Here is a 9,110-nt window from a genome sequence, read left to right on the forward strand (position 1 = left end):
GCTCAAAATTAGGACAAAACAATGAAATAATGAACTAGAACAAGATGGGTGGGTCATAGTTGGGTTTTTGTAATTTATTGCCAGAAATTCTTAAACTGAAAAAAATTCATCATTAAGACTTCAAGTGGTTCTCATTTAGGAAGTTTTGTTTTGGAAAAGAAAATTTCGATGAACCTCATTGAAACCTCAATGTTTTTAAAAAGATTTATCAGCAGCAAATTTAAAACTGCAATTAAAATTTTTCTTCCCATATTTGCATACCAATGAAAAGAATCCTTTGGGAAAACATGAAATTTGCAATTTGTCCTAAGAAAAGCACACTTAAGGACATAAATATTTATAGAAGAGTTGAACTCCTTTATTAATTTCTAAAAAACTACTTTAGCTTTCTGATAGCTTTCATTTTCCCCTACTCTTACATAGCAGTTAGACATCTTCCCTTTTCCCACTCTTTTCCAGATAAATCTTCCATTATTTTTTTTTAAGCACTACAATATAAGGGAGAAAAACCTTATGAGTTCTCCTTGATGGTTTAAAAACCCAAAACATATGAAAACCACTGAATAAATATTTTTTTAATGATAAATGAAGAACATAGCTTTCTACAAAAATTTTCCTATTTGAATACAAATTTTTCAATTGCAGTGAAAGATGGCAAATTTCATAGTGGAATGCCAAGGGAAATTTCAGATAGGTTTTCCAGGGTCTTTCATTTGTTCAACATATATTCCATGGTTCATGGATAATGTATAAGACAAGTTACTTTCTTCTACACTTCTAGTACTGTCTGTGTAATAATGTTAAAAGTAAATAATGAATATAAAAACATCCTATGGAAAAACTTATTTAGAATTTCTAGAATCCAAAACATCTATAGCACCACATGCTAAAGAGAATGAATTAACCATAACTTGAATTCATTGCTAGAGAGAATTTTAAACATTACAGTGAATTTGAAAGAGAATTCTGAAGAACTTGAACTTACACTTACCCCAAGACCCACAATTGCACTCTGGTCTTTACATAGATAAGTGAGAACTTGTATTCATATAAAGGTACGTATATTGTAGACATTCTTAACATCTTTATTCAAGGTTGTCAAAAGACAGTGGTTAAGCTCAATTGCCCATGTTTTAGAGTAATAATATCACTAAGCTTCTCTTCTGGAGGATTAACAACTTAAGTTTGCAGATCAAAAGTTAGAGAAAAGGAAGGGCTACAAGGATAATCAACATTTTGGCCCTAGCCATTCAAGGTCAGTGAGGACTCAGGACATTAAAAAAGAAAGAAAAATTAAGTTGTCATCAGTGGGTGATTAGATAGTCTGAAGCACATTCATATGATGAAATATTGCTAAATAGGCAGGAATTATGAAGCCATAGAAAGGCTTCAAGTCTGAATGCATAGCTCAAAGTAATCAAGGCTGGTGTGAAAAGCATGTAGATTATGTGACTACTATTATTGAATCAGAATTGGTAAATTAATGAAAATATCAAATACACCTATAATTGCCCAGATTCTGATGAGGGGGAAGGAGAGAGATGAATGGATGGAATATGGGTAGTTTATAGGGCAGTGAATCTATTCTGCATGTAGCAGCAATAATGGATCTGACATATTTGTCAAAACCCTCACTTGTGCAACCCAGAAAAAACACCCTAATATAAACTAAGGACTTCAGTTAATATTGACTGATGACAATAGCATCAGTTACAATTAGCTCAACAGTTGTAATAACTAGTAATTTAATACAAAACCTAAACCTAATAATAGAAGAAATTATGTGGAGGTAGAATATGAAAATTTTCCTTTGGAGCTCAGTCTTCCCACAAAAACTACTCAAAATAAAGTCTACTAATTATTAAAAATATTACAGAATCCAAAAGGGCTGACCAAATAGCTCAGTAGATTAAAGCACCTACAGGCAGGCATAGGGGCCTGGGGTTCAATCCCTTGGCCAGGCATGCTGGCTCTGCCTCCAAGGCACGCTGACACAGCAATTGAGACTGGGTGTAGTGGTGCTTGTCTGTAATCCCATCTCTTGGGAGGCTATAAGCAGGCAGATCACTACAAGGCTGATCTAGTAATCAGAACCTGAACACCCTGTAGACCCTTCTCAAAAATAAAAAAAAAAATTACAAAATCTACAGTATTATCTCTGCTTTCAAAGTACAGCTGAACTTTCTGCAGTAAAATGTTTAAAATATGCAAATGAAGTAAAACAGAACAATAGAGTTGCATGATATAAGATGGGTTCCTTTCCCTTGTGAGAGTCACTCAAGTATTACAGCTGCCGTGGCTGAAGGATTTAGGGTTTATTCTAGAAAGTCATGCTTTTCTTAATGGCTCTGAATAAGTGAGTTATTCTGAATCCTATACCCATAAGAAAATAAGTTCAGCCACAAATCTGAGTAATCTGCAGTCAAGTCATCAAATGTGAATGCAACTGTCTGGTATTAATGGTAGGCTTGCTGCACTGGGTGAGGAAGCCTAACATGTAGAAGCTGTGAGATAATAAATGTGATCATGTGGAGTGAGAGGAGATTACCAATCAATACTGCTATTGATGAAATTCATTCATTTTATTTAGTTGATGAAATTTTGTAAAAGTCAATTTCGAAAATATCATTTTTAGACCTTTATATTTGGGTTTTTCCTACTCATTTTAAGGAGAACTATTCTGTTTTGTTCTGCAGTAGCTACTGATCTGTTGTTATCATTTTACCATTCTTTCTCATAGTCCTCAAAAGGGAGAAATCTGTGATTTCTAACATTGGTACACAACAACTTCTTATTAAACAACACAGACAGATGTTGTTATTTTAGTTGTTACATCAGCACTGGCAAATTAAACACTTCATTGTTTGACAATTGTATCCAACAACAATGTCTAAATTGCATCGAATGTTAAAGAAAATCTAGATTCAGTGAGGCTGAGGAGAAATAATATCTCATTAAATATCTTCAACTACAAAAGAGATAGGTATCTTTATTTTTAATCCTCATTTTATTTACATTTAAGAAACTGAGTATCTCAGAAGAGATTATTCTACAACTCACAGCTAGAATTTGTTCTCATGGATTCCAGGAGCTTTAGTATTTTTAAACAGGTTTACTGAGATAAATATACAGTATAATTTGCTCATTCAAAACATACAGTTGATAAAGGACAAATAAATAAGTCCATACAAATTTAAAAAAATAGAAATCAGTATGGAGCTTCCTCAGAAAGCTAGGATTAGAGGTTCCATTTAAGTCAGATATTCCCCTTCTGGGTATTTTTCCAAATAAACTGAAAACAACATACCACAGTCATATATGTGCACCCATTTTTACAAGCACTGTAATTTGTCAAGGCTAAACCTTCGAAACAACTCAAATGCCCATCAACTGAGGAATGGATAAAATAGATGTGCTGTTTTTACACGATCCAGTATTACTGAGCTACAAAAAAGATAAACTTGTGGCTTTTACAGGAGATACAAATAGCGACCATACTCCTAAGTGAGATAAGTCACACCCAGATATGCAAACATCAAGCTGTCTTCCTAGTGTAAGAACCTCATACAGTAAATAAAATCTGAAAGATACAGTAGATATTGTGAAAGAGAAAGAAACTGTTCAAAGGAAAGGACCAAATGGGATAAAAAAAGGACAAAAGAAAGAAGGGAAAAATCAATATATATATATATATATATATATATATATATATATATATATATATATATAATAGCTTGGTTAATTGTATTCCTGATTTCTGTTCTATTGACAGGAGAAGTTAATGCTTAAGTTTCTTTTTCTTCTCCTTTTCAATTTCTTATAATTTTTTCAAAAACCAACTTTGCAAGCTTATATCTGGTTATCTAAACAATTAATTGAAGACACCATTAGGCAATACAATAGCAATTTTTGAATTCCTACTAATTTGTTTAGTGACATTTTATATCATTTCCAATTTGAATTTTACTAATTTTATTCTTTTAAAAATAAAAAGTAAAAACATAGTTAAGTGTGTTTTAGCATATAGATCTGGCTACCTACTGTGTGGCCACAAAATTTTGGGATACTTTTACCTCTATGAAGAAAACTGTATTCATTAACTGTCACTTCCTCCAATGCTGCGTGTTTAACTGTTCTGCACTTTTGAGATAGATAACAAACTTGTGGACATGCAGTATTTTGTGCCGGACTTCATTTATACACCGTGATTTATAATTCATCATTGTTGGACAGGCTTGAATAGACCATCATTTTTTTATTGTGGCATTTTTATTGTACTCTTTCCTTGTACATATATGTATGATTATATGTACTTAACCATTGGTTGTGAACATTAGCATTTGTTTCCATTTTTGACTATTTTGAATCATTAATGTGTATATTTTACAAAAAATTTTTGTGGAGAATTATTCATTCCTTATGTATATGTTAGGGTTAGAATTGCTGATTTAAATGATAAATATATTTATGTTTTGAGGGACTGACCATCAAGTTGCTGGTCAAAGTGTCTGCATTGGACATAGTATGCATTTTCTCATTAAGAATACATGAGGCTCCTGAATTCTTACATATTGTCCAACAATTAAGCTTTATTTTCCTTTCTAGTGAGTGTGAAGCAGCACCTTTTTGATTTCCCTAATAACTACTGCTGTTAAAAATCTTTTTATTGGCCATCTATGAATCTCCTTTCAATAAATGTCTCTTCCCAAACATTAAGTATTATAAACAATTATAAACACAGATATTATCACTTAATCAGAGGTGAACTTTTGATATTGGTTTCACTTCTTTATTTATTTTTATTTTTTTATTTATTTTCCTTTTTTTTTGCGAAACCGGGCATTGAAACCAGGCCCTTGGGCTTGCCAGGCAAGCGCTTATTCTACTACGCCATCTCCCCGGCCCTGATGTTAGTTTCTTATTTTTATTTTTTTATTTATTTTCCTTTTTTTTTGCGAAACCGGGGATTGAAACCAGGCCCTTGGGCTTGCCAGGCAAGCGCTTATTCTACTACGCCATCTCCCCGGCCCTGATGTTAGTTTCATATATGTAATTTTCAAATGATTTTCTTTTTTTTTTTTTTCTCTTGTGGTACTGGGAATTGAACTCAGGACCCTGCACTTGCCAGGCAAGCACTTACTCTACTGAGCTATCTCCCCGGCCCTGATTTATGCCTTTTTTCTTCTATAATTTTTAAAATGAAATAGAAATAGTAAGCAAAAGCCAGAAACAATATAGAATTTCATTAAAAAATGATATGACTTCAAAAATGGTTGTAACATTGCATATTGTTGTATTCAAATGAGTTGTTCAGTTTATTAGACATAAATATGACAAATTGCTCTAAAAACTTATGAGAGAAAAACAATAAAGTATTAAATGCTCCTTTCAGTCAATAGACCAGCAGAAATCAGCAGTACTACCATCCAAGCTGTATATATATTTTTTCCCCTTACTTTTTTTCTTTTCTCTTTTCCCTTATTCACAGCAGTGAAATTTCTCATTTGAAAACCTTAGTGATAACCTAAATACCCATCAACTGAGAAATGGATAGAAAAGATGTGGCATTTTTATAGAGGATTAGCGATAAAATAGATAAACTTGAGGCTCTTATAGGTACGTGGATGCAACTAGAGCGCACACTAGTAAGACAATGAGACCCACACTGTGAACATCCTATTGTCTCCCTGGTGTAAGTGCCTGAAAGAGTCAATGAACTCTGAAAGCTACAGTAGATACTGAGAAAGAGAAAGAAGGGTTTTCTCCAATTCTGTGTCAGTGACTGTATCATTGGTTACTTTAAAAAGTGTTATTGATGAAATCTTATACCTATCTGTAAATGTATACTTTTATATTGTATATTTTTAATGTCTTTATTGCTTTTATTTTTTTATTTTCTTTTTGGATAGTATTTCCTTGACTCAATGTCATTGTCTCTCTCAGAGTTGTACACATGTATTCCTCAATTTCAGAACTGTCATTTTTTAGTTAATTTTGTGCATAGCAAAAGGCAGGGCTTCAAACTCTTTCCTTTGCATGTGTGTATCCACTTGTGAAAAAGCATATTTTTTTCCATGAATTGTCTCATCATTTAAAAAAAATCATCTGATCTAAAATGTAATGGCTTATTTCTAAATCCACACTTCTGTTCCATTGAACGAACATTTATATGTATTTGGAGCAACATCTTCATTGTTACATCCTTTCAATGATGTAGTTCTCCAATTTTGTTTTTATTTTGAAAAATTTTGAAGTTCTCCTGTATCTCTAGAAAATACAAATTTTGGGGCTAATTTTCACTTATGTTAAAATGGTAGCTTGGCAGTAAGGATTACATTGAATCTGTAGAATTACATAGATGAGATCATTACCTGAAGTCAGGTCCCCTGAGTTACCTGTGCAAACGTATCTATTTAAGACTAATTTCTGTCATCAAGAGTTTTGTACTTTTGGAATACAACTATGTTTGGCTAAAATGATTTATAAACGTCCCTTTCTATGTTATTGTAAAGAGAACAGATTGCTGAATTATATTTTAGTTATATAAATAAAAACTACTTAAAGTTTTGATTTTGCACCACAAAATAATGATGAATTAAGAATTATTACTTTTTTTGGCTAAGACAGATCTCTGAAGATAACGAACAGAAACTGACATGTCCACGTGATAAATTATTAGTAACATAAATGCTGCCAAATCAGAGGTTTAAGTCCTAAATGTTTGTTTTTTTAAATATTTCCTTTTATTCTGGCACAGAAGATGAAGCAAGGCCATGACTCTTTCAGAAAGAAGTGACTCAAATAAAGTTGTTACTTTACATTTAAGTACCAAACAAGAACATCGGCTAAGTAATTCTTTGTCTATCAGTACCCCCCAACCGCTGCAGAGATTGAGATTTCAATCACACATTTTCCCTGTTACCAGAAGCTAAGACTGTTCTGCGACAAATAGGACAGGTGGAATTCTCAGAGAGCCAGCGATCAATGCAGTGGGCGTGGTACTCATGGGAACAAGGTAGCTTACGGAGTTTGCTGCCCTGTGTATATTCTCTAATACAAACAGTGCAGACTTTGAATGCATCATTTTCGCCAAAATTTCTAGTGGCCAAGCTGTCAATTTGCTCCTTGGTGAGTCCTCTGGGTTGGTCATCATCATCCTCGTTTAAGAGGAAAGCCTGAGCCACACTCAGGAAGGGGAAAGAGCCATTTTCACCAGATGTCACTGAGGCTCTCCTCCTTCTCCGACCGGCTCGCCTGACAGTGGAGGCTCTTTCTTCGTTACTACCTTCCGACAACTCTGAACTAGTTTCTGAAATCTCACCACTGGAGCTGGAACTAGGACTAGAACTCAGACTGAAACTTGAAATGGAGCTTGAACTGGAGCCAGAACTGCTGTGCGTACCAGAAGTCTCTCTTCCACTCTGTGACTCTGACCTTTCCATATTTCCACTTTGGATGGAGGGATTAGGTTCTGAAAGATTATCACTGTAATTAAAGTAGCTTAGTCCACCAAAATCTGTCATAATCTGCCTTAACATGCCCTGAATTGCAACAGACATATCATTCTCACTTACACCGGTTCTCAACAGTCTATGAGTGGGAATCATCAGTATCGTGATATGGGTTCTCACACCTGCATGCCCAGAATGTGAAAATAGATGTCTAAAATGTCCTCTTTCACTTTCATAAGGAACAGGGCTACTTGGTGTCTGAGACCTTGACCGAGTTCTAGTCGCTATGCTAGTTCCCTGCTGATGTTCTCCAGCCTGATCTCCTCTGATTCGAAGATCAAAAGCTATGGTTTGGGGGCTCCCTCCCGATCCTGCGGATTCACCCCTGCTGACTGCATCTGAGGAGCGGGCTCCTCCTGAGGCCAGTCTCATTCCAGAAGCTTCACAACCTCCACTTGTTAAGTCAGGCTCAGTTATCTGTGGTCTCGGGGTTACACGATGCAAGGTTCTAGCACTTCCCTCTGTCTCATGTACATGCTCAAAAATTTGAGATGAGAGACCCTGCTGAGATCTTCCTGGGATTTCTCTCACTGGATGCAGGGTTGCTCTCCGCCTTTCAGCTCTGGCTCTGGTTCTTCTGTCTGTGCCATTTCTTGCCCACCTCTGGCTTCTAATCACTGTTGAATTTTGGTGTGATCTAGATGGTCTTGCACATGCAGATCCAGATCGTGGATCTCCCACCTGCCGTTGCCTGTTATTTCCTGTAATTTCGCCACTAGAGCGTCTTAAAGATGTTTCACGTTCATAGTCTGGGTTTTCATTTCCATTATTTTCGCAAACATTTATCTCTAAACTCAGTCTGAAATCACCGGTGTTTGGGATAGTTCGGTTCACTGCCCTCTCAGGTCTGTCCCCGCTCTGCCCACTTCTTGCGCTATTTCTAGCGTGTCTAACCGAGTTGAAACAGGCTACTATGGGCTCGCCGTTAGACACGTCGCCTGAAGAGCCCACATCTGCTCTATTCCCATCGGAATTAGGACCCCCTTTAATTTGTTGGAGTCTTCTCAATAATTCATCCTTGGTACTTTCACCGGGAATCCCTAGCAAATTGCTGTCTCTCATAAGTCTCAAATCTTCCTCACTCAAATGATCTACAAATTGGTAGAAAGCTTCTTCCCGATCCGATTGGTCCATCCACCTTCTTGGCTGCGCGGCAGACAGGTGGCCACTGCCTTTATCATTAGAGTCTGACGTTTTCCACCTTGATGAACAAGTGAAAGATTATCTGGTGTTAGGGTCACAGATTGACCCAGCTGGCTCGGGCATCACCCCCGAGGCTCTTCTGCTCCTCCCTTGCCTGCACTTTAGAGCTCCCTCGAATGAGTAATGCGTAGCCCGCGAGGTGCCTGCACAGATCGGGGTGCCCCAAGCCCAGGCCCAGCATCTGCTCCCAGACGTCCGAGGCTCAGGCAACGATTGTCTTCTTTGTTACGAAGCAGTGGCAAGAACACTGCTCTGAGTTCTAGATTTTTGGCATATTGTTTCGGACATTCTCTGTGCAATGTGAAAGTGAGAATTATTCTCTTCTGTTTACAGAGCGATTCTTTTTGTTTTTCTTATGGAATTTCCTCTTTGAACTTTACACTCAGCCTTGACTCC

General features: G+C 36.2%; 1 pseudogene; it reads right to left on the reverse strand.

Annotated features, from left to right (window-relative positions):
* Positions 1 to 6,796: 6,796 nt before the first annotated feature.
* LOC101581576 lies at positions 6,797 to 8,893 on the reverse strand (annotated as a pseudogene).
* Between the last annotated feature and the right edge of the window lie 217 nt (positions 8,894 to 9,110).

This window comes from Octodon degus, unplaced genomic scaffold (assembly GCF_000260255.1).
Source record: "Octodon degus isolate 3935 unplaced genomic scaffold, OctDeg1.0 scaffold00006, whole genome shotgun sequence".
Classification (NCBI taxonomy): Eukaryota; Metazoa; Chordata; class Mammalia; order Rodentia; family Octodontidae; genus Octodon; species Octodon degus.